This window comes from Eleutherodactylus coqui, chromosome 6, assembly GCF_035609145.1.
Source record: "Eleutherodactylus coqui strain aEleCoq1 chromosome 6, aEleCoq1.hap1, whole genome shotgun sequence".
Taxonomy (NCBI): Eukaryota; Metazoa; Chordata; class Amphibia; order Anura; family Eleutherodactylidae; genus Eleutherodactylus; species Eleutherodactylus coqui.
Window position 1 is genome coordinate 242,675,700 of NC_089842.1, and position 26,658 is coordinate 242,702,357.

Genomic DNA, 26,658 nt, shown 5'->3' on the forward strand with positions numbered 1-26,658 from the left:
TTTTTTACCACTTATTGATGATTATCAGGGAAGGGCTTATATTTCAAGCCCTTCCCCGATAATCATACTGCGGGGCTTGCCAGAAAGCAGTGCTTTCAATGAGATCGGCAGCAGTGCCGATCCCATTGAAAGCAATGGGATAGCATGCCGCGGACTTCTGCCACAGCCTTGACAGCTGTGACAGAGGACCGCGGGGATGAAGGAAACTCCTGCCACAGCTGTCACAGCTGTCACAGCTGTGGCAGAAGTCCGCGGCATTCTTCATCTCTTTTCAATGGGGCTAGCGCTGCTGCCGCTGGCCCCATTGAAAGCACTAGCGATATGCCGGTTCTATTCCGGCGTCTTTCTTGCGCTGCGAGCCGAGAGTTTTCCCGTGCTTCCGCAGCGCAAGAAAGAAAATATCGCCAGTGGGTGTCCACACTAAGACTGTCGTGGATTACCTTTGTGAGTCCACGGCCTACTCAAATAGGAATGTTTGCACCCTTCCAGATTAAATATAAATTGGTTGTGCGCACAAGAAGATTTCACACTGACACAGGTTCAGCATGTATAAACTTCCTTAATTCTGCTTTATTTGTGGGTGCGCAGCCTCTTTTAAAGAGTTTAACATATCTGCCCATCTGGGCAGGTCAAAGATTACATAGATACAACGTATTGTTTCATTATTGGATAAGCATCTTGAAATTCTTCCATCATCCAGTCATCTGTTATTGCCCGTCACGTGGTATCAGTCAGGAGAGGGCAGGACGAGATGAGTTAGTTGTCTTGGGCCCACGTGTGGTTTCTCCGATATGATTGGAGGTTACATCTTGCATTATTGTTAGTATAAATTTCCCATATTATTTGCATACGTTTCCTGTAAAACCGCTTGGGTTATTATTGCGGTAGCTAAAAGCGGTACTGGTCCAGACTGTGGTTACTTGTGTCTGATTTTACCCCTGGTAAAGTTACTAAGAATCGGGAAATAGAGCGTTCTTGCTAAATGTTAAATGCTAGCTTCTGCTTGCATCTATAGGAGTTTAGAGAATGGAAAGTTTCATTACATTTACATATAAGGAAGTGGATAGATTGGATACATGAAAGAATACGTATATATCTATTCTTGTAGGAAAAACAAACAACAATGGAAAAGTACTGTCATTGGTATACAGAATGCTTAACATATAAAAACAGGTCCACTGTCCACTACACAGGTCCACTGTCCCGAAAATATAGATATAATGGATATCCACCACAAACCCCCCTTGAAACTATCAGTTTCACTAAACTAACTATACTAACTGTCCCTACACTACCCCATATTAATCCTCAACCATTGACTCTCCTTGACGTCCCAGATCGTGGTAGGCACACAATGGAGCAGGTAGTCATTGTGGTAGAACAGGTAGTCATCGGGGTTGGAATACACTGTACACAACAACAAATAGAAATTAGGATAACTATAAAGGTGACAAACATAATTAATAACTTCTTTATCAGAATAAACTCTAGAGTAGAATGTTCTGAAAACTCAGTAGAGTGGGCGCTCTTTCACAACTGTCGCTCAGGCTGTAAATGCCCCTCCAATACCTAGGTGTGGGTTCATGGCAATCGGGTCTTTGGTACATAAGGATACTTAGTCGGGACAGTGCACACGGCCCTCCTGGAATATTGGTGGGGATATTTGTGTAGGTAAAATTACCACAGGACCAGACCCATCTTGCTTTAACTTGATCTCTGGCTTCATATTCATCTGGTACCCTCATAGGTACCCCTACGGCATCTCTGTACATGTGGAGGTCTAAGCTACCACCTGGGATCTCGAGGCAGTAGGTTAAGAGAGGTTCGGCTTTTACTATTTCAGGTAAACACTGCATAACTTGTGTAAAACCTGCTTTTTGACGATACCTCGATTTATCCACAAAGAGTGCAAAATTAGGGCTATCTAATAACTGATCAACATGACTAAACCCCTGTCTCATTGGTAAGTGCATAATCATATCTATCAGTCTGGAAGGAAAAACTACAAGGTGATTATTCCCACTTCCCTTTTCCAGAGGCGGCAGGGTAGCGGGACTGGGGGCGTTGTAACACCGGCATGTTGCTTGGCATGAGCAGAGTGCACTGCAGATAAAATAAAGCAAAATCTTAGCGAAAACCTATCACAGTGTTCTAAATACACAATGTTTTAAACTTATTTTTTCTCTTCTCCTGTTAGGTATGTACCTAACTGAGGAAACAGGCTAATAAAAGACACTTAGTCCATTTTCTCCATTGCCTTCTATCTTAGATTTTAGGGTACCGTTCATCTTTCCTACTTTCCCACTACTCCGTGTATGGTAGAGTGTGTGAAAGGCCTAGGATGTAACCAGAGCAGACATGATGTTGCATTATTTCACCTGTGAAGTGTGTACCTTCGTTTAACTCATTCACTTCCGGTACCCTGTATCTGCAGATTACCTCATTTATGAGCTTCTGTGTGGTTACCTGCTCATTTAACTTAGTAAAAGGGTGGGCCTCCAACCTGGAAAGACACCAACAGCAACAAGCACATATTCATACTCCCCAACAGGTGGGAGCTGAATGTAGTCAATTTGCAATCTCTGAAATGGGTAGAGTGGTCTAGGCAAGTGTTATATGGCTACCTTACTTCTGTCCTGACTCGCATATGGCAAAGATCATGCAAACTGGACAAATGATGCAGCAGCTACAGAGGACCCAGGTGTCACCTGTTCTCGTTCGGTTACGACGTCATTGCTGCTTTGATAGGTACGTCTTTCTGTGTGCCAGTTGGGCCATCATGGGGCATAAGGACCGTTGTAGGCCAGTTCTGCTGACTGTTCGCCATACACCGTCCTGTTCTGACGCTCCCATCTCTAGTCAGTTTTTGCTTTCCTTCCTGGCTGGCTTGTAACTGTAAAGTCCTTAGCATATCAATGTCCAAAGTTTTTTTGTCAATGTTCAGAGTTTTTGTCAATGTCCAAGTTTTTGCCAATGTCCAAAGTTTTTGCCACTGACTCATGCTGTCAGTATCTTTTCTTCTTTCTTCCACGGCTTGAGGGCCGCTGCCTTTGCTGTGCTGTCAGCGAGGGTGTCGTCTCTCGCTTCTCCATTGTAGGAATCAGTGTGAGCTCTCCACTGCCAGGTAGTAGTAGGGCCTCCAGAGACTCCATGAGACTCTGCACCGCTGCACCATGCTTAATTGTCTGTCCTACTGAGATAAGAAACTGTCTGGCCTTCCATATCGGGCCGTAATCATGAGCTATGCCAAATGCATACCGGGAATCAGTGTAAACGTTTGCCGTCTTACCTTCTATCACTCTACTCGCCCCAGTGAGGGCCTTCAGTTCCGCTTCTTGCACTGAGACATGCGGAAGCAGAGCTTTAGCGTTTAGGACATCTTGTTGTGTGACCTCTGTATATCTGGTTTGGAGTCATCAATCCTCACCCTGATGCCATCTACAAAAAGAAAACTCAAAATATGCATTGTTAACAGTGGGTTCCAATAACAGTTTTCTTGTTGCAAAGAATTTAAAAATTTAAAAAATAGCTGATCTGCAATACTCAGATCACCTATGCCTCCTCTCCCCCGTTTGAACCGGAATACCCGATTGAAAGAAGAGTAGCCGGGTACAAGGTAGTGCAACATTGGAAAGAAATATTGGGGGAGGCATGAAAAGAGCACATTTCATTTGGGGTGAGGACCACTAGGGGTAGTCCAATGCCAACTCAGAAGATTTGTCAATCATTGCCTGTACTGCTGCCAGATGTCTAGTTCCCTGGGCTAAGCAATGATCCAGGAGACCAACCTTTCCTGCCGAACTGGAGTTTGTCTTTGGAGGCCTCCGGGCCTTGTAGCCATCTTCTGCAAGGGAAATTAACAGTGAAATTGTGGCCGGTCGGCAGTTTTCCAAAATCATCAGCACACAGCACCTACATGCGTGGCTGACCCTTCACCCCTTTTTTTTTTCTTTTTTGAAACTAAGGGGATACTGTTTGACCCAGGGGTCTGTATCCTGGCTTCAGATATACCATTATGGGGGGTACATTCAATTTCCCTATGTCTGTCTTGTAGGTGGCCCATAATTTGTCAGGAACCGTGGAAAGCTGAGTTTCCGCAGCGGCTATCAGGCCAAACACATAAGGCAGCTCCACCAAAAGAGCACTTTAATTTACAAATTTTTTTCTGAAATGACACCTGAGGTCCCAACCCGTACCGATCCATCTGCCGCCATTTTGATGGATGCAGATAGGGTTTGTAAAATATCAGTGCCACTAACAGAGACATGCCTTCCATCAGGGCAGCCATATTTAAAATGTGATATCCTTTAAGAGAATTCATTATTAATTTAATCTAATCTGCTTGCAATGTCTCATCAAATTTGAGACCGGAGGAAAAATAAGACAAAACTTTTTCTGGCTGCCCAAGATTCTCACCCCTCCTTTGTCGACAAGAGAGGGATGACCCATTATGTATTCTTACATCATCTAGCTCCACCCCTCTGAATTTGGCTGATCACTTGCTTCCTTATTTTTTCATTCAAAGTTTGCAGTCCTCGGACACACATCACAACCAAGTAAAGTCTTATGCATCACACAATTTACATTTTACAATTTACGGGTCAAATCTGCCCCGTCCCTCCTGTGGATACCAGGCCTTATCGTTACCTGCTTGTTTCCCATTCTTTGGCTTCTCCGCTTAACTTAGAGCTATACCTAACTCCCTATAATTTATTTATTTTTATACTGTCTGCTAATTTATCTACCCTGGGACTGCTGGACGCTGCAGTACTAATGCTTCTCCCAGTGACTTCCTCTTTTTAAAATCTCTCCCCCATACAGCCCCTCCTTGCCCTCCGCAGACCACAATGTACATTAACTCTATAACACAGAATGGAAGAGACAAAGAGTCAGGAGTATAAGGGAGAACGTGGCTAATTTACTTTTACAACAGTTCTGTCCCAGACTTGTTCCTGGTCGTCCCTCCAGCGTCAAGGCTTCCCCATCGCCCACAAGGCCCTACTCTTAGGGTGAGTGTAATCCCTACCTCACCTCAGAAGGAGGACATGGATCCCCCCGGGCTATGTTTTTCAGGTATCCACGTCCTTTATCTGTACAAGTTAACACCCTGCAGAGTGCGCCCTCACTGGAACCTACGGCCTTCTACACTATCCCTATGCGAATGGGAAACCAACTGGCATTTTAAACCGGAGACCGGAGCAGATGCAGTCTTAGATGCCAGGCATCTCCATCTGATTGGTAACGTACTGTAGCTCACATATTGTGTGCCAAAGGTTGTTGAGTGACTGAGATATTATTCTATCTCCTTATGTACTGAACTGTTATACAACTAAACTATTATGTTGAACACTGGTGTCTTTGGCATGCGTGGGTACCGACGCCATTTCAGCCCGCCTTCTCTTCCTCTGACTGACATTCAGGGAAATTCTAATGTCTAATGTATAACTACTATGTTGTAACTTTACGGTCACAGCTGTGACCACCTAACATTGTATGTGGTTACAATTGGATTTGGGGACTTGGTAAACATAGCTGTATTTTCTGGTGGGCACGGCGTACTATGCAGTTTGTTACAGTTTGTAACTAGAGATGAGCGAGCACCAAAATGCTCGGGTGCTCGTTACTCGAGTCGAACTTTCAGTGATGCTCGAGAGTTCGTTTCGAGTAACGAACCCCATTGAAGTCAATGGGTGACTCGAGCATTTTTGTATATCGCCGATGCTCGCTAAGGTTTTCATTTGTGAAAATCTGCAAAACACAAGAAAGTGATGGAAACGACACAGAAACGAATAGGGCAGGCCAGGAGCTACATTTTGGGCTGCATCTCAAGTTCCCAGGTCCCACTATTAAGCCACAATAGCGGCAAGAGTGAGACCCCCCCCCCCCACTGTCAGCGTAAAGATCGTTCTCCTCTGCCACAGCTGTAACAGCTGTGGCAGAGAAGAACGATGTTAGCCCATTGAATTCAATGGAGCCGGCAATACAGCCGACTCCATTGAAAGCAATGGGCTGCCGGCGATCGGGGGATGAATTGTCGGGAAGGGGTTAAATATATAAGCCCTTCCCTGCAATTCATCTAGAAATGTGTAAAAATAAAAAATATATATATACTCACCTGGTCCCGGCAGAACGATGTTAGCCCATTGAATTCAATGGAGCCGGCAATACAGCCGACTCCATTGAAAGCAATGGGCTGCCAGCGATCGCGGGATAAATTGTCGGGAAGGGGTTAAATATATAAGCCCTTCCCTGCAATTCATCCAGAAATGTGTAAAAATAAAAAATATATACATTCTCACCTGGTCCCGGCAGACGGAGTTCAGCGCGGCAGGCTGCAGTTCTCCTGAACTGCTCTGAACAGCTGTGAGTAGTATTCAGCAGCCGGGGATTTAAAATCCCCGCCTGCTGAATAAGATGCCTCTGATTGGTCACAGCCTGACCAATCAGAGGCATCCCTCACTCACACCCATTCATGAATTCATGAATGGGTGAGTGAGGGCTGCCTCTGATTGGCTCAGCGCAGGGACAGCTGAGAGCTGCCCCTGAGCCAATCAGAGGCAGCCCTCACTCACCCATTCATGAATTCATGAATGGGTGTGAGTGAGGGATGCCTCTGATTGGTCAGGCTGTGACCAATCAGAGGCATCTCATTCAGCAGGCGGGGATTTTAAATCCCCGACTGCTGAATACTACTCACAGCTGTTCAGAGCAGTTCAGGAGAACTGCAGCCTGCCGCGCTGAACTCCGTCTGCCGGGACCAGGTGAGAATGTATATATTTTTTATTTTTACACATTTCTGGATGAATTGCAGGGAAGGGCTTATATATTTAACCCCTTCCCGACAATTCATCCCGCGATCGCCGGCAGCCCATTGCTTTCAATGGAGTCGGCTGTATTGCCGACTCCATTGAATTCAATGGGCTAACATCGTTCTGCCAGGACCAGGTGAGTATATATATATTTTTTATTTTTACACATTTCTAGATGAATTGCAGGGAAGGGCTTATATATTTAAGCTCTTCCCGACAATTCATCCCGCAATCGCTGGCAGACAATTGCTTTCAATAGAGCCGGCTGTATTGCCGGCTCCATTGAATTCAATGGTCAGTGCTCGTTTAATCGAGACGAGTACTGCGTGGTGCTCGTCTCGAGTAACGAGCATCTCGAGCACCCTAATACTCGAACGAGCATCAAGCTCGGACGAGTATGCTCGCTCATCTCTATTTGTAACGCAACATTTTCTGCATTCTTTAACCCTTGTATTCTTAAAAGCCCCCACAGGATGTGAGTGGCATATAACTTTTTACATTTGTATGAAGGACGTACAACAAAGATTAGATTACATAACAAGACATACGAACAGTAGTTGTTATTTGTCACAGCACATGAATTTGCTTTCTCTTCTATCGCTTGGGTCTAATCCACCTGCTCTAACAATTTAGTACATCACTGAACGTCCATCTGTGACTTTAGACACCAGTAAGAATGCACCTTACAATACTTCTCTCTTACCTGCCTTCTAAGACAGTATAATTCATTACATTCATTATAACTTTTTATTCCTATTAAAGCAACAAGGTTATTTCTTACATTTTGTGTTACAGCACTTCCTCCTAGAAAAGGAGGAAGTAAGGGGGTCGAGCAAGCAGCCTTTCTCTCTCACTTAAATAAACTCGGTTAACCCTCTGTATACTTTCACATACATATACATCTATATCTATCTATATCTCTTGTCAACATCCACCTTGTCACGTATTGATTCTCTCTCCTTGCCGCCTACGGGCACAATGTATCACATCCTATACTTTCAAACAATTCAACAGCAACACAGTTTAGCAATCTGCCTTTACTAGAAGGGATCCAATAATGCACATTTAACCTATAAATTCCAAAACCCACAATGATCCGCTGTGTACTTGTGCATCAATCTAGACTATAACCCAGCCAATGCTTCTCATTGCCAACAATCCCTTCTTACAATTTGAGTAGGACTGCTACTAATTCTATATGATAGACAAACAGACTATTTCTATATAAACAACTCAGCAGGATTAACTCTACACAACAGACAAGCACACTAACTTTATTCAATTACAAACATGATGTTTTGAGCACACAGAAATATTGCTTGATTAATCAATGATAACTTGACTCTCCACACCTTCCACACGTTTCTGGGGGGTGTAAGAATTGGCCTTGGTACAATGTTTGCTGCCTCTCAATCTCAATCATGGCAGCCAGATTTATGATTATAGGATTCTCCTCAGACGCCGGACACAGTATGTCCCGCCCTAGAGTCTCTAGCATTTCTGCCGCTACACAGTTTAATAATCTGCCCTCAGACAGAGGGATCCACTCACGAACGTTCAAACGATAAACAAATAAGTGTGGATAGTAACCCTCAACCAGTGGACTATAGCCACACCGGTGAGCGGGTTAGGGGTTATCCTGCTTAAAGATCTCCCATCCCCATGTGCTTATGGTTAACAATAATCCTGTCTTACAATCAGGACACGACATGGAGATAGGACGTACACACACAAATAAACAGAGTACCAGTACAGCTGGCTTAGTCTCACTGCCCCTTGGGATACTCGTCTGACAGCTCCCTTCTCCCGGGCCCTACAAACAGGCCTTGGAGGAGTTGAGTCTCTGCACAAAACACCCGACCGCTTCCTGCCTCTCTAGGAGGGGAAGATCCAGTCCAGGCCCTCCCTTGAGCAACCTGTTGACTACACAAGGGACGCACATACAAATAGACAGAGCACTAGTACAACTGGCTTAGTCTCACTGTTCCCTTTGGATCCGTGTCTGGCAGTTCCCTTTTTCCCAGGTCTTATACCAGACCTCCAGAAGTAGCGATACCTGTCCAGACGTCTGACAGTTCCCTTTCTCCCAGCTTTTATAACCAAACCTCGCAAGAGTAGGGATCCCTGCTCAAACTCCCCTGACAGTTCCCTTTCTCACAGATCCTCTACCAGACCTCCAGGGAGTAGGAATAGCTGTTCAGGTTCCCTTCCTAGGGCAACCTGTTGACCTCACCAGTTAACCAGTACTCTTAAGACAACAGGCATGCAAACACTCCCTCTTTTATCTTATCATTCTGTTACGTGGTCGAGACTTAAAATACCTGTCACGCGGATCCAAATCGATCGGCCTTGACACGGCACATAGGCGAGCTTGGAGTCAGCCACACAGGTATAGATAATTTATCTTACCGTGTTCTGATGATTTGTTGGGCCCGCCAAGGCCAAGGTTGCCTATGTCCGCGCCTTGTTTTCCAATCGTCTCTAGACCCTATCGACCAATCCCCGTGCAGGCCACCAACTGTCGTGGATTTCCTTTGTGAGTCCACGGCCTACTTAATAGGAAATGTTTGCACCCTTCCAGATTAATTATGAATTGGACGTGCGCACAAGAAGATTTCACACTGACACAGGTTCAGCATGTATAAGCTGCCTCAATTCTCCTTTATTTGTGGGCGCGCAGCCTCTTTTAAAGAGTTTAACATATCTGCCCATCTGGGCAGGTCAAAGATTACATAGATACAACGTATTGTTTCATTATTGGATAAGCATCTTGAAATTCTTCCATCATCCGGTCATCTGTTATTGCCCGTCACGTGGTATCAGTCCGGAGAGGGCAGGACGAGATGAGTGGGTTGTCTTGGACCCACGTGTGGTTGCTCCGATATGATTGGAGGTTACAGCTTGAACTATTAATTGCATAAATTTCCCATGTTATTTGCATAAGTTTCCAGTAAAACTGCTTGGGTTATTATTGCGGTAGCTAAAAGCGGTACTGCTTCAGACTGCGGTTATTTATGTCTGATTTTACCCCTGCTAAAGTTACTAAGAATTGGGAAATAGAGTGTTCTTGCTAACTGCTAGCTTCTGCTTGCATCTATAGGAGTTTAGAGAATGGAAAGTTTCCTCATCTTTACATATAAGGAAGTGAATATATTGGATACACAAAAAATATCTATATATCTATATTTGTAGAAGAGCAAACAAAATTGAGTAATACTGGCATACAGAATGCCTACATTCATAAAAACAGGTCCCCTGTTCGACTTGAGCAACGAGCACCCGAGCATTTTGGTGATCGCTCATCTCTAGATTTTAACCATGTATCATTCACAAAAAAACAAAGAAAACCGCAGAAAATTAGATCACAACTAGAGATGAGCGAACGTACTCATCCGAGCTTGATGCTCGTTCGAGTATTAGCGTGTTCGAGATGCTCGTTATTCGAAACGAGCACCGCGCGATGTTCGAGTTACTTTCACTTTCATCTCTGAGACGTTAGCGCGCTTTTCTGGCCAATAGAAAGACAGGGAAGGCATTACAACTTCCCCCTGCGACGTTCAAGCCATATACCACCCCCCTGCAGTGAGTGGCTGGCGAGATCAGGTGTCACCCGAGTATAAAAATCGGCCCCTCCCGTGGCTCGCCACAGATGCTTTCTGACATAGAGGAGGGACAGTGCTGCTGGTGCCGGAGCTGCTATAGGGAGAGTGTTAGGAGTATTTTAGGCTTCAAGAACCCCAACGGTCCTTCTTAGGGCCACATCTAACCGTGTGCAGTAGTGTGGAGGCTGCTTTTTGCAGTGTTGCACTTTTTTTTTTTTTTGTATATCGGCCGTGCAGAGCATTGCGCCCTGCAGTAATTATACATAGTCCAGGGCCAGTAGTGGTGAGGCAGGGACAGAAGACATATTTATTGAATATAGGCAGTGGTCCTTTCCAAAAACATTTGGGAAAAAAATCTATTTGGACTGCCTGTGACCGTCCTCAGTGTACTGGGTCTGTGCTGGGGGTAGTTGTCCTAATTCATACACAGCCAGCTAAGTGTTACAGCAGGCTTGCGCAAAATTATTTCCTGGCTCTGTGTTGGCTGTTACATCACTGCTGTATTCCAGTCCACAGTGCAACAGTTTGCAGTTATTTTACATACTCCAGGGCCAGTAGTGGTGACGCAGAGAGAGAAGACATATACAGTGTATATAGGCAGTGGGCCTTTCCAAAAACATTTGGGAAAAAAAATCTATTTGGGCTGCCTGTGACCGTCCTCAGTGTACTGGGTCTGTGCTGGGGGTAGTTGTCCTAATTCATACGCAACCAGCTAAGTGTTACAGCAGGCTTGCGTAAAATTATTTCCTGGCTCTGTGTTGGCTGTTACATCACTGCTGTATTCCAGTCCACAGTGCAACAGTTTGCAGTTATTTTACATACTCCAGGGCCAGTAGTGGTGACGCAGAGAGAGAAGACATATACAGTGTATATAGGCAGTGGGCCTTTCCAAAAACATTTGGGAAAAAAAATCTATTTGGGCTGCCTGTGACCGTCCTCAGTGTACTGGGTCTGTGCTGGGTGTAGTTGTCCTCCTAATTCATACGCAGCCAGCTAAGTGTTACAGCAGGCTTGCGCAAAATTATATCCTGGCTCTGCTGTGCGTTCCGTAAGCGAAGTCAGCCTCCAACCACAGGCCAATAAGCGGCACATTTAATTACAGCGTTCTGTTTCTGCACTACTGGTAATACACCATGCTGAGGGGTAGGGGTAGGCCTAGAGGATGTGGACGTGGAAGCGGGCGAGGACGCGGAGGCCCAAGTCAGGGTGTGGGCACAGGCCGAGCTCCTGATCCAGGTGTATCGCAGCCGACTGCTGCGGGATTAGGAGAGAGGCACGCTTCTGGCGTCCCCACATTCATCTCACAATTAATGGGTCCACGCGGTAGACCTTTACTAGAAAATGAGCAGTGTGAGCAGGTCCTGTCGTGGATGGCACAAAGTGCAGCCAGCAATCTATCGACCCAGAGTTCTGCGTCATCCACTGCTGCAACTCTAAATCCTCTGGCTGCTGCTCCTCCTTCCTCCCAGCCTCCTCACTCCATTACAATGACACATTCTGAGGAGCAGGCAGACTCCCAGGAACTGTTCTCGGGCCCCTGCCCAGAATGGGCAGCAATGGTTCCAAATCCTCTCCCACTGGAGGAGTTTGTCGTGACCGATGCCCAACCTTTTGAAAGTTCCCGGGGTCTGGGGGATGAGGCTGGGGACTTCCGTCAACTGTCTCAAGAGCTTTCAGTGGGTGAGGAGGACGATGACGATGAGACACAGTTGTCTATCAGTGAGGTAGTAGTGAGAAAGTACAGGCTCATAAAATGGAAGAATCTGTCTCAAAATGGCCGCTAGATACAAAATGGAGCATTATAAGATGTAAATAAGCTTGTGTGTAGTGAAACAATTATTCAAGCAGAAATAACTTTACAGCAGTATATTCGGTACAATGTGTAATGATGTGTCTCTCTCTGTTCTTTTTCATGAGAACCAAGTCTGGACAACAGTTCTTATCAGGAAAAGTCCTCCCACACCTGCGAAGAAACTTGGACAAGGGAACTGACTGTACTACAGTGAGTTGAATAACAAAGGGAGGACCAGGGAGGACGAGATAACGCTGAAGCTTGAGAACATAAATATATTCTCACTAAACAGTGCATGATTCTAATGTTTTTTCTAACCCAATGAGATTAACCCCCGTGACTAATGACGTATTCATTTTCTGTATTAGAACTATAGTCAGTCAATAAACTTTTCAGTGTACGCGCCTTAAGCAGAGTGGGCTGTATATACTTGCCGCGGCCCATCTCTACATATCTGTGAGAGCTAATTACTATAAATCATAGTTTTTGGCCTCTCTGATGCATCCAGGTATGAACTGATTTGGAACCCAAGGCTTGAAAGGTTAATGTGACCGGTCATGTGTAACGGTCCTTAACAGTTGGCGTAGTCGGCAGGATTTACCCTTGACTCTTGTGTCACTCATCGGACGACGACATCGGACTGGGAGGACATATATCCACTGTGCCAAACCAGAGGACTGATCAACCTCACACACAGCCCGGTAAGTGTCATATTTATCATATGATGTCTGCCGTTGGTCTGTTTTGGCTCAGTTGATTGACAGACTCCTAGGTCAGTCGGATGTTTGATGTTTGACATCATAGTTGTCATCGGTAAAGAAGTTTACCTCAGGTCTTGGGTGGTCTATGACACCAGGGGACAGAATCTTTTAGGACGTTATAAATTGTATTATCGAGCATACTTCTCAGGGACTTCAGGTCCCGGTTGAGAGACGGCTTCGAGGGTTTAGTTTATCGAGCATACTTCTCAGGGACTGCAGATCCCGGTTGAGAGACGGCTTCGAGGTTTAGTTTATTGAGCATACTTCTCAGGGAGTGATTGAGCAGACGGCATCGGACGTGACAAGTACGATCACGTGATTGAGCATACGGCTTCGGACTCCCGGTTGAGAGACGGCTCAGAGTTTAGTTTCGGAACATGTTTACAGTGGTCTGTTTGATCCTGTCCACTTGGTGTCATGTAGAGGAGGGAAGGAGTATGTGAAGAAAGTCAAGAAGTTATGTGAAACTGTTGGTATAGTCATTGAGCAAAAGGCTCAGGCACTTAGAGATATACTTCCCAATGTGTCATTGAGCATAGGGCTAGGCATACCCAGTTGGTAGTATGTAGAGTCAATAAGTAATGTAAAGTTGAAGTAAGATAATTGCAGTTTCAAGTTGAAGACAAAGAAAGGCAGTCCTTCTTTAACATCAGAGAGCACCGCCCCGGCTGTGTCATGGATGATGTTTTTCTCCCTTTGCCCTGCCCCTAGATGACCGTGTTGTTATTGGGGCCAATACCAGTCGATATATCTTGATACGTGTCTAGTATGTAGTATTCCTGGACCCTCCCGTCACCATCGCCCAGTCAGGCCACACCTTCGGTGGCCATTTCAGTGCCAGCCATGGCCCAGCGGCCATTTTAGCATCTGTTGTAACAATACCTTCAGTTACCCCTCAGACGTCATCTTAGCTCCGCAGTAGAAATGAGCTGGCCTCTGACCTCCCATCTATGTATGTTTTTACCCAGCATACCAATTCTTTGAACTGCAATGACGAGTGCCTTTTCTGAATTTTGCATAGAAACATTCAAGTCCCCTCATCCCACCTGCAAATAGCCTCCTCACGATTATCTGTTCTGCAGTCTGTGTTTAGCACCCCCATCCCAAGTAGGTCTGTGCTTAAAATTGCTCACAAATGTAGTTGTCGCAAGGAGGAACCAGGGGGCGAGTTCAGGCAGAATCTGTGATCTATGTGACAATTTGTATGTCTTAAGGTCCCAACATTGTGTCATTGCTGTACGTGTTGTCCATTCCTCATAAGTCAGATACTGCTGAGAAGAAAGGTCACTATAGGTGCTAGGATCGCAGACGGCAGTAGGAAAGCTTACAGAACGAAAGAGAGGGTCAATATGTGATAAGTGAATCTTACTGTTTTTGCTGTTCTTTGTGTAAATGTCAGTTCTGTGACTGGTCGGACGTGTGCATAATTGCTAAATGTGTGTTCCTTTTATGGGAAATATTAGTGCTGTGGAATGTGGTATACTTCTCTGGTATTACAGACAGGAGAGGTGGTAGTGATTGAATGCATTTGTTTGCAAGATGAGGACAGTTGCATCATACGCGTTACGTCCTGTGTGAACTCTTACTAACATTTGAATGAGAGAGAGACAGACTTGACCGCATGGATGGATGAGAGTTAATGACCCGTGTTCAGACTATGATAAATGTAAGATGTGTGATGCAGATATTGACTGGGGATACAAGTTTCCCCCCCCCCCCCCCTTCTGCATATGCAGACTGTAAATTTTCAATGTGGATAGATGTTTGTAGAATATTCATGTCTCTATTATTGGCACTGATATCTTACAGGCCTTATCTGCATCCACCAAATTCCCACCGGATGGATCAGTACGGGTTGAGACCTCAGGTGCCGCTTCAGAAGAGTTTTGTAAACTAACTGCTCCAACAAACACCCCTCTTTTTCCAGTCCAGAAAAGATGCTGAAGGGTCAGCCAGGCACCTACCGCATGTAGGTGCTGTGTGCTGTCGGCACTGTGTGATGTCGGCGCTGTGTGCTGATGAGGTGTCAGTCAGCCACCTACCACATGTAGGCGCTGTGTGCTGTCGGCGCTGTGTGATGTAGGCACTGTGTGCTGATGAGGTGTCAGTCAGCCACCTACCACATGTAGGCGCTGTGTGCTGTCGGCGCTGTGTGATGTAGGCACTGTGTGCTGATGAGGTGTCAGTCAGCCACCTACCACATGTAGGCGCTGTGTGCTGTCGGCGCTGTGTGATGTAGACACTGTGTGCTGATGAGGTGTCAGTCTGCCACCTACCGCATGTCGGCGCTGTGTGCTGTCGGCGCTGTGTGATGTAGGTGCTGTGTGCTGTCGGCGCTGTGTGATGTAGGTGCTGTGTGCTGTCGGCGCTGTGTGATGTAGGTGCTGTGTGCTGTCGGCGCTGTGTGATGTAGGTGCTGTGTGCTGTCGGCGCTGTGTGATGTAGGTGCTGTGTGCTGTCGGCGCTGTGTGATGTCGGTGCTGTGTGCTGTCGGCGCTGTGTGATGTCGGTGCTGTGTGCTGATGATCTGGAAGCCTGCCAACAAGCCACAATTTCACTGTTAATTTTTCTTGCAGAAAATGTCTGTAAAGCCTCTAAAAGACAAACTCCAGTTCTGCAAAACTAAGGTTGTTCTCCTGGGTCACTGTTTAGGCCAAGGAACTGGACATCTGACATAGGAACAAAAGGCTGCTGTCCCGGCCATACCTGTACCTATATGCGTTGCCAAACCCCGCACCTTTCTGGGCCTTGTTTCATACTGCCGACCATGAATGCACTCGGTTTCCCTACTTATGCAACCACTCTATGACTGTCTTTCAATTATTCTTTTCTCTCTCACCTCTGAAGCAGCTCCCTCGTGTGTTTGTGCGGTGGCAGCAGTACAGGCAATGGTTAACAAATCTTCGGAGTTGGTATTGAACTAACTCCCCCTAGTGGTCCTCACCCCCCCCCATGACATCCGGAGCGTATACACGCAAGTGCAACCCAAGCACTTATTTCTGGCCTGTCAAATCCAGCTACAATGTGCTCTTGTCATTCTTCTCACTGTTGCTACTACCTTGAACTCGGTTACTCTCCCAATTAAGTACCCTAGTTCAAAGGGGGGGGGGGGGGAGAAGATATAGGTGATCTAGGTATTGCAGGTCAGCTATTTTTAAATTTTAAATGTTTTCTTTTTCCTTTTTACAATAAGGTTCTGATCTATTTGAAATAGAATACCAGCCTGATTGTCTAGCGGTAATCGGTGCAAGGGGTTCAGAAGTGCCAATTCAGCTGGCAGAAACTGAACCGCTTGAGGTAATGTTTAAAGGGTCACGATACCTCACGCGCTTCCTTATGCTGGAAGGTCCTGAAAGCGTATTGAGAATTGCGTGATGGGACCCTTGGGAGGTTGTATCAAACTTCACCCGTCTGGTGAGGCTCGTATACACCCCGGGTCTGAAAAGTCACCCGACCTTATGTCGGATGGCAGCAGACCAAGCGACACCTCTACCCGTCCTCACTCTTACGTACGCAGAGGAACAAGCTCTTAGCCCCCTTTGGTCCGTCAGTACCCCCTGGCACATGTCCAGGAAGATGCAATTGCAGACACTGTCTCTTCTTTATGTTAACTGAAACCCCCTGTTAATAATGCATATTCTGAGTTGTTTTTGTAGATGGTACCCAGGGTGATTGACGACTCCACACTGGATATGCAGTGGTCACGCAACAAGATGTCCTAAAAGCAGAATGTCTCCGCATGTCCCAGGACAGGAAGCAGAATTCCAGGCCCTCACTGAGGCGTGTAGAGTGGTAGAAGGTAAGACGGCAAACATTTACACTGACTCCCGGTATGCATTTGGCATAGCTCATGATTACGGCCCAACATGGAAGGCCAGACAGCTTGTTACCTCAGCAGGACAGCCAATTAAGAATGGTGCAGCGGTGACAAAGTGGAAAGCTCACACCAATTCCTACAGCAGAGAAACAAGAGGCAACGCCATCACAGATCACACAGCAAAGGCAGCGGCCCTTAAGCCGTGGAAGAAAAGAAGAAAAGAAGAATTTGACAATAACTTTGGACTTTGATATAAACCTTGGACTTTTACTACTTTGATATGAACTTGGACTTTGAATTACTTTGATACAAACTTTGGACTTTGATATGCTAAGGACTTTACAGTTACAAGCCAGCAATGAAGAAAAAAGACAAATGGACTAAATATGGGAGCAGCAGAAATGGGACGGTCAACAGAACTTACCTACCACGGTCCCTGTGCCCCATGATGGCCCAGCTGATGCACGGAAAGACACACCTACCAGGGGTCTAGATGTCCGCCTTGAGGTCGTGTCCTCTGGCCTGCTCCGTCGCCTCCGGTGCCGTCCGGCATAGCGTGCCCACAAGGGTCTTTCTGACTTTATTCCTGGTGATGTCGCCTCCTGTGGCTAGAAACGCGTTGACGCCAAAATCTGCGATCTGCACTGAGCCGTCTTCACCCGGGGGGATGTTTCCAGCCTCAACATCCCTGTGGATCTGGCCATTCTTATGCAGGTACTCCAGGCCTTCTAGCACCTCCTTCAGCATGGTGGCGATGCTTGCCTCATCCAGCACCCCATTCAAAGCAGCAATGATGTCGACGCTTGAACAAGGACGGGTGGCTCCTGGGTTTCCTGTAGTTGCTGCATCATCACTTGTCCAATTTTGCATGATCTTTGCCGTAAGCAACAGGGCAGAAGTAAATTTGCCACATAACGCTTGCCTAGACCACTCTACCCATTTCAGAGATTGCAAATTGGCTACACTCAGCTCCCACTTGTTGGGAAGCATGAATATGTGCTTGTTATTGATTTCTTTTCAGGTTGGAGACCTACCCTGTTACCAAAGTAAATAAGCAGGTAACCGTACAGAAGCTCATGAATGAGATAATCCGCAGATACGGGGTACCAGAAGTGATTGAGTCTAACAAAGGTACAAATGTCACAGGGGAAATAATGCAACACATCATGTCTGCTTTGGGTATATTCCCGGCTTTTCACACACCCTACCGTCCACGGAGTAGTGGGAAAGTAGATCCATGGGCAATGAAGGAAACGGGAAATCTTGAATTGAGTGTCTTCCATTAGTTTTTCTTTTTCTCCGGAGGATACATGCCACAGTAGCCAAGTTTGGGAAATGATTCTCTTGTTAATTTTGTCATAGGTCTCTCCAAGGAATTGTCAATAACGCATTCTGTGGTCTCTGCTTCTCTCTCAGGTCCTACAGACGAGCGTCACAATCTGAAACCAGGTGGCAGGTTTGATCCACATGTGTATATATATATAGATGCAATCAGAGTGCCAAGGGGGGGGGGGGGGTGCCAGATGAGTTTAAAGCCAGGGATCAAGTTAAGGCCGGATTTGAGTCCCTGTTTGGAATAGTAACCATCAATAAGAATGTTTGTATATATATTACAACTAACAAAGGTTCGTGAGCTATACAAGAGATGCACTTTAGGGGCTTGCTGATCAGTTGGGCCCCACGGCCACCATGACTTTCCGGAACCGAGTGGCTCTGGATATGATGCTAGCCGAGAACGGTGGTGTTTGTAAAATGATTGGTGAAAACTTGCTGTACATATATTCCAGATAACACAGGGCCCTCAGGTAAAGTGACTATCGCAATAAAGAAATTGGCCACATTGTCAGAAGAGCTGAAGCGTAATTCTGGGATAACTAACCCCTGGGATGAGTGGTTTGCATGGACCGGACAATGGAAACAATTCTTAATGCAGATAGGAATAGGGATTCTGGTTACTCTTATCATACTCCTGCTACTTTCTGTCTGTATTGTGCCCTGCATAAAACGCTCCTGTGCTAAGCTTACAGATCAGATGGTACCTGTCGGCCCCGTATACGTAGATGTAGCGACCCCAGGCAATGGCTATATGCCTATGATACAACAAGGCGATTTGTCCCCTTATGGATCTGTCTCAGCAGAAACAGGGGTGACCACTCTAGTCTCCCAGCAATTAGAATAGAATAGCATGTGTGTTGTAGATCCCTTCTGTGTCCATCAGGTCTTCGCGTTTAGTTAGCTAGGATTAGTTGTCGGGGAAGGGATTAGCCCTTGGACAGCTGACCAACAATGATAGGTAGGGCATAGATCATAAGCTAGAAATAGGGAAAGCAAACCTTACCCCGCCCAGTAGAAGTTATAAAGTATCGTTTATTTTGAGACAGTTTCTAGGGGGAATTGAGAAAGTACAGGCTCATAAAATGGAAGAATCTGTCTCAAAATGGCCGCTAGATACAAAATGGAGCATTATAAGATGTAAATAAGCTTGTGCGTAGTGAAACAATTATTCAAGCAGAAATAACTTTACAGCAGTATATTCGGTACAATGTGTAATGATGTGTCTGTCTCTGTTTTTTTTCATGAGAACCAAGTCTGGACAACAGTTCTTATCAGGAAAAGTCCTCCCACACCTGCGGAGAAACTTGGACAAGGGAACTGACTGTACTACAGTGAGTTGAATAACAAAGGGAGGACCAGGGAGGACGAGATAATGCTGAAGCTTGAGAACATAAATATATTCTCACTAAACAGTGCATGATTCTAATGTTTTTTCTAACCCAATGAGATTAACCCCCGTGACTAATGACGTATTCATTTTCTGTATTAGAACTATAGTCAGTCAATAAACTTTTCAGTGTACGCGCCTTAAGCAGAGTGGGCTGTATATACTTGCCGCGGCCCATCTCTACATATCTGTGAGAGCTAATTACTATAAATCATAGTTTTTGGCCTCTCTGATGCATCCAGGTATGAACTGATTTGGAACCCAAGGCTTGAAAGGTTAATGTGACCGGTCATGTGTAACGGTCCTTAACAGTAGTAAGGGCAGTAAGTCCGAGGGAGGAGCGCACAGAGGATTCGGAGGAAGAGCAGCAGGACGATGAGGTGACTGACCCCACCTGGTTTGCTACGCCTACTGAGGACAGGTCTTCAGAGGGGGACGCAAAGGGCAGCAGCAGGGCAGGTTGGAAGAGGCAGTGCGGTGGCCAGGGGTAGAGGCAGGGCCAGACCGAATAATCCACCAACTGTTTCCCAAAGCGCCCCCTTGCACCATGCCACCCTGCAGAGGCCGAGGTGCTCGAAGGTATGGCAGTTTTTCACTGAGAGTGCAGACGACCGACGAACAGTGGTGTGCAACCTGTGTCGCGCCAAGATCAGCCGGGGAGCCACCACCACCAGCCTCACCACCACCAGCATGCGCAGACATATGATGGCCAAGCACCCCACAAGGTGGGACGAAGGCCGTTCACCGCCTCCAGTTTGGACCGCTGCCTCTCCCCCTGTGCCCCAACCTGCCACTAAGATCCAACCCCCCTCTCAGGACACAGGCACTACCGTCTCCTGGCCTGCACCCACACCCTCACCTCCGCTGTCCTCGGCCCCATCCACCAATGTCTCTCAGCGCACCGTCCAGCCGTCGCTAGCGCAAGTGTTGGAGTGCAAGCGCAAGTACGCCGCCACGCACCCGGACGCTCAAGCGTTAAACGTGCACATAGCCAAATTTATCAGCCTGGAGATGCTGCCGTATAGGGTTGTGGAAACGGAGGCTTTCAAAAACATGATGGCGGCCGCGGCTCTGTGCTACTCGGTTCCCAGTCGCCACTACTTTTCCCGATGTGCCGTCCCAGCCCTGCACGACCATGTCTCCCGCAACATTGTACGCGCCCTCACCAACGCGGTTACTGCCAAGGTCCACTTAACAACGGACACGTGGACAAGCACAGGCGGGCAGGGCCACTATATCTCCCTGACGGCACATTGGGTGAATTTAGTGGAGGCTGGGACAGAGTCAGAGCCTGGGACCGCTTACGTCCTACCCACCCCCAGAATTGCGGGCCCCAGCTCGGTGGTGGTATCTGCGGCGGTGTATGCTTCCTCCACTAAACCACCCTCCTCCTCCGCAAACTCTGTCTTGCAATCAAGATGTGTCAGCAGCAGCATGTCGGCAGCAGTCGGTGTCGCGCGGCGTGGCAGCACAGCGGTGGGCAAGCGTCAGCAGGCCGTGCTGAAACTACTCAGCTTAGGAGATAAGAGGCACACGGCCCACGAACTGCTGCAGGGTCTGATAGAGCAGACCGACCGCTGGCTTGCGCCGCTGAGCCTCCAACCGGGCATGGTCGTGTGTGACAACGGCCGTAATCTGGTGGCGGCTCTGCAGCTCGGCAGCCTCACGCACGTGCCATGCCTGGCCCACGTCTTTAATTTGGTGGTTCAGCGCTTTCTGAAAAGCTACCCACGCTTGTCAGACCTGCTCGGAGAGGTGCGCCGGCTCTGCGCACATTTCCGCAAGTCCCACATGGACGCTGCCACCCTGCGCATCCTGCAACATCGGTTTCATCTGCCAGTGCACCGACTGCTTTGCGACGTGCCCACACGGTGGAACTCTACGCTCCACATGTTGGCCAGGCTCTATGAGCAGCGTAGAGCTATAGTGGAATACCAACTCCAACATGGGCGGCGCAGTGGGAGTCAGCCTCCTCAATTCTTTACAGAAGAGTGGGCCTGGTTGGCAGACATCTGCCAGGTCCTTGGAAACTTTGAGGAGTCTACCCAGATGGTGAGCGGCGATGCTGCAATCATTAGCGTCACCACTCCTCTGCTATGCCTCTTGAGAAGTTCCCTGCAAAGCATAAAGGCAGACGCTTTGCGCTCGGAAACAGAGCCGGGGGAAGACAGTATGTCGCTGGATAGTCAGAGCACCCTCCTGTCTATATCTCAGCGTGTTGAGGAGAAGGAGGAGGAGCATGAGGAGGAGGGGGAAGAGACAGCTTGGCCCACTGCTGAGGGTACCCATGCTGCTTGCCTGTCATCCTTTCAGCGTGTATGGCCTGTGGAGGAGGAGGAGGATCCTGAAAGTAGTCTTCCTAGTGAGGACAGCCATGTGTTGCGTACAGGTACTCTGGCACACATGGCGGACTTCAGGTTAGGATGCCTTTCTCGTGACCCTCGCGTTACATGCATTCTGGCCACTATGGATTACTGGGTGTACACATTGCTCGACCCACGGTATAAGGAGAACTTTTCCACTCTGATACCCGAAGAGGAAAGGAGTTCGAGAGTGATGCTATACCACAGGACCCTGGCAGACAAGTTGATGGTAAAATTCCCATCCGACAGCGCTAGTGGCAGAAGGCGCAGTTCCGAAGGCCAGGTAGCAGGGGAGGCGCGGAGATCAGGCAGCATGTACAGCACAGGCAGGGGAACACTCTCTAAGGCCTTTGATAGCTTTCTGGCTCCCCAGCAAGACTGTGTCACCGCTCCCCAGTCAAGGCTGAGTCGGCGGGAGCACTGTAAAAGGATGGTGAGGGAGTACGTAGCCGATCGCACGACCGTCCTCCGTGACGCCTCTGCCCCCTACTGCTGGGTGTCGAAGCTGGACACGTGGCCTGAACTCGCGCTGTATGCCCTGGAGGTGCTTGCTTGTCCTGCGGCTAGCGTCTTGTCAGAGAGGGTGTTTAGTGTGGCTGGGGGAATCATCACAGATAAGCGTACCCGCCTGTCAACCGACAGTGCCGACAGGCTTACACTCATCAAGATGAACAAAGCCTGGATTTCCCCAGACTTCTCTTCTCCACCAGCGGACAGCAGCGATACCTAAGCAATACGTAGGCTGCACCCGTGGATGGAAGCATCGTTCTCTATCACCATCAAAAACGGGGACCTTTTAGCTTCATCAATCCGTGTATAATATTCCTCCTCCTCCTCCTGCTCCTCCTCCTGAAACCTCACGTAATCACGCCGAACGGGCAATTTTTCTTAGGCCCACAAGGCTCAGTCATATAAGTTTTGTAAACAATTTTTAGACGTTTCAATGCTCATTAAAGCGTTGAAACTTTCACCTGAACCAATTTTTATTTTAACTGGGCTGCCTCCAGGCCTAGTTACCAATTAAGCCACATTAACCAAAGCGATTAATGGGTTTCACCTGCCCTCTTGGTTGGGCATGGGCAATTTTTCTGAGGTACATTAGTACTGTTGGTACACCAATTTTTGGGGGGCCCTCGCCTACAGTGTAATCCAATTAATTTTTTGCCCACCTGCATTAAAGCTGACGTTACATCAGCTGTGCTGGGCACTGCAATGGGATATATTTATGTACCGCCGGTGGGTTCCAGGGAGCCACCCATGCTGTCGGTCCACACGGAGTTGTAACTACATGTGTCCACTTCTAAAGAACCCCAGTCTGACTGGGGCATGCAGTGTGGGCCGAAGCCCACCTGCATTAAACATGACATTACCTCAGCTGTGATGGGCAATGCTATGGGATATATTTATGTGCCGCCGGTGGCTTCCTGGCACCCACCCATGCTGTCGGTCCACAGGGACTTCACAATAGGGAGTTGTACCTGCCTGTGTCTATGAATTAAAAAGCCTGGTCAGGTTGGGGCATGCAGTGTGGGCCGAAGCCCACCTGCATTTAATCTGACGTTAGCTCTGCTGTCCAGGGCACTGCAATGGGATACATTTATGTACAGCCGGTGGGTTCCAGGGAGCCACCCATGCTGTGGGTGTACACGGAATTCCCATTGCGGAGTTGGGGATTCCCAGTTGTACCTGCCTGTGACTATTTATAAAAAACCGCGGTCTGACTGGGGCATGCAGACACCTTGACAGAATGAATAGTGTGTGGCACATAGGTTCCCCATTGCTATGCCCACGTGTGCAGCTCCTGATGGCGGTGGCACAGGATTATTTTTCTCATTGCTTCTGTACAGCATTGTGGGCTATCGCCCCGCCCCTTTTAAAGAGGGTTGCTGCCTAGCCATGCCAACCCTCTGCAGTGTGTGCCTGCGGTTCCTCCTCATGGCAGATGCACTTATAAATAGACATGAGTGTGGCGTGGCATGAGGGCAGCTGAAGGCTGGGCAGGGACAGTTTGGTGTGCGCTGTGGACACTGGGTCGTGCGGGGGGGGGGGTGGGCAGCATGTAACCCAGGAGAAGTGGCAGCGGAGTGTCATGCAGGCAGTGATTGTGCTTTGTTGGAGGTAGTGTGGTGCTTAACTAAGGTATGCATTGCTAATGAGGGCTTTTCAGAAGTAAAAGTTGTTGGGAGGGGGGGGGCCCACTCTTGCCGGTATTGTGGCTTAATAGTGGGACCTGGGAACTTGAGATGCAGCCCAACATGTAGCCCCTCGCCTGCCCTATCCGTTGCTGTGTCGTTCCCATCACTTTCTTGAATTGCCCAGATTTTCACAAATGGAAACCTTAGCGAGCATCGGCGATATACAAAAATGCTCGGGTCGCCCATTGACTTCAATGGGGTTCGTTACTCGAAACGAACCCTCGAGCATCGCGAAATTTTCGTCCCGAGTAACGAGCACCCGAGCATTTTGGTGCTCGCTCATCTCTAATCACAACTTGTTGAAGGTGAAACTACAGTAAATGGAATCAAGTCAGGTGTATCCCATATTGTCAAAATAGCTCAGTGATATCACCTTCCAGCATCTGATCCCCTTCTACCATATTTACATGCAGGTGTACAAAGTAGATTAACTCTTTATTCTCTATTCTTTTGGATTGCTGTAATGCCTTGGAACCTTGGGTAAACGACCAGAAAATGTGGAAAACTCTTTCTGACTAGACCAGTCATTCCCCAGGCAAGAAACGAACCCACTTGATTACACGTTTTAAGTCCCTCTGCAAAAATTGACCCAAGTAGTACCAAGCAGTACTTAGAAGCATCCAAAAGACCCAACAGCCTTACCACCTCAGACACCACGGTGTCTCATAAACTTTGATGGTATTTAAAGCAGTTTCCATCCACTATATCTCTAGAGGAGCTCAGCCATTGACCATCCTTCAGCAGTGTCACTCTCCTGTGTACCCAGAGGATAAAAGAATGGCCCTGTATCCAGGCCAAGATCAGAGAAGCTCCTGCAAAGATACATAAGATAAAAAAAAAACACAAAGGTAAAGAATGATCAAGAAACACTGGGACTAATTCCAAGTTGTATTCACTACTGAATGGACATCCACACTTTTTGTGGTCATATACATTATTTTTTTAAACACTGGATTACTAACACCCAATATGCCTTCAGCTCTCAGCTAGTTGTCACTCTTAAGTAGCAGCATCTATTCAGCAGCAATGTTTCATAATTTATGACTGAGCTCCCCAAGGAGCAAATTCACTTCCTCAAAAGTATCAAGAATTGAAATCAGGTTAGAGGGGATCCATGAACATGAATAAACAATGGGCCACGTTTAACTTTCCCTGTTTGTGGCTGAAAACCATCTGCACTCTGCCCATTGGTGCCCAATTTCTTTTCTTTTTTCATCCTAACAGCGTGGTCGTTCAGCACATCTACATCACTTCTCACACTTTCAAGTCAACATCTGGCTTTTCCCGGGCCTTTGCTGACATTCATACTTTCCTCTATAGCGGAAAGTCAAGAAGACTGTCACGCCCGCAGCAGAGCTCCACTGTCAAGTATTACTTTCATAAAGCTACTACATACACAGTATAACATGGACATGCATATACTGTATTAGTGGAACTTATACTATTACTGGTTGATTGTAATTATATGCCGACTTGTATCGTTATGCTAAATATATTATATTTCATTGGGTGCGGGCCATTTCAGTGTAACTCTTTCATTCATCACTCCTTACCGGATGGTTGATCAGAGGCTCATTTTAAAAGCCATTGCAGACTGAGAAACTATTTTCCTTTGTCTTTATTTTCATAAAACATTGTTTGAAGTTGATTAATATTTTATGCTAACCTAAAATAAAGCTACTATAATCGGCTACCTTGACTGTCACATGAAGGTAATAATACTCATCATGTGATAAGTAACAGAAATTGCAAATTGATTCCCTAGTACTCCTATAAATAGCTTGAGGTGTAGAAGGAGTCACTCAGTCAGTCCTTACCTATCAGTAAACAAAGTTGAGCAGCAGCACTCACCACTACCAGTTCGGGGGGGAAAAAATCCTAAGCTGTATCCTTCAGCCTTGTCTGCACGCCCAGACCGGGAAAGAGTCCAAATTCCCAAAGATATACATATAATAAGAAAGACGTCAGGCAGCAGGTTTGGTGCGGTTGTATTTTATGCATTCATGAGAATACACAGATAGTAATGCCTCCTCAACACACAAGATGGCGACGTTTCGACTCTAAAGCATGAGTCTTTGTCAAGCTAGTTACACGTTAACACAACCTATGCTCTTATACGCCCCTTCACCAATCACATAATAATCATTAAAAAGATAAAGTGGAACAGGTGTGTTTCTTACCTCAGAGCTGGATTCCCATGGTGAACTTCACAGCCCATAGAATACATAGCTGGCGCACGCCATTGCAGTCATGTGTGTAACCCGGAAGTGCCTAACCTCAGATTGCTGGGAGAGCCCATGACAGGTCATCCTCCGTTGCCACAATAACCAGTAATCATTAATCATTCCCCCTGAGGATAGAGCAGAGCACAGCTGCGAGTTCTCGCGATAGCTGTGTCCCAGCTCCGTGCTTGCTATGAGTCACGCTCCACTCTGCACATAAGCAAAGTCCATCACTATGGTAACCGAAGCCTCTGCCTTCCTATGGAGTGTTAGATCTGCTTGAATGGTATGACGTGTTCTCAAAGCACCAGATCTGGTCATCACAGGGTCCTAGTGCCGACATATCTATCCTTCTTATTACTAATGTGCACATTA

The 26,658-nt window shown here is 47.0% G+C and overlaps 1 long non-coding RNA gene across 1 annotated transcript; it reads right to left on the minus strand.

Annotated features, from left to right (window-relative positions):
• Positions 1-532: 532 nt before the first annotated feature.
• On the minus strand, positions 533-26,658 carry LOC136633457 (uncharacterized). The gene is made up of 4 exons (XR_010793272.1): positions 26,242-26,658; positions 24,704-24,873; positions 3,789-3,844; positions 533-2,103 (listed from the first exon to the last, which is right to left on the minus strand). It is a non-coding gene; the product is annotated as an uncharacterized lncRNA (long non-coding RNA).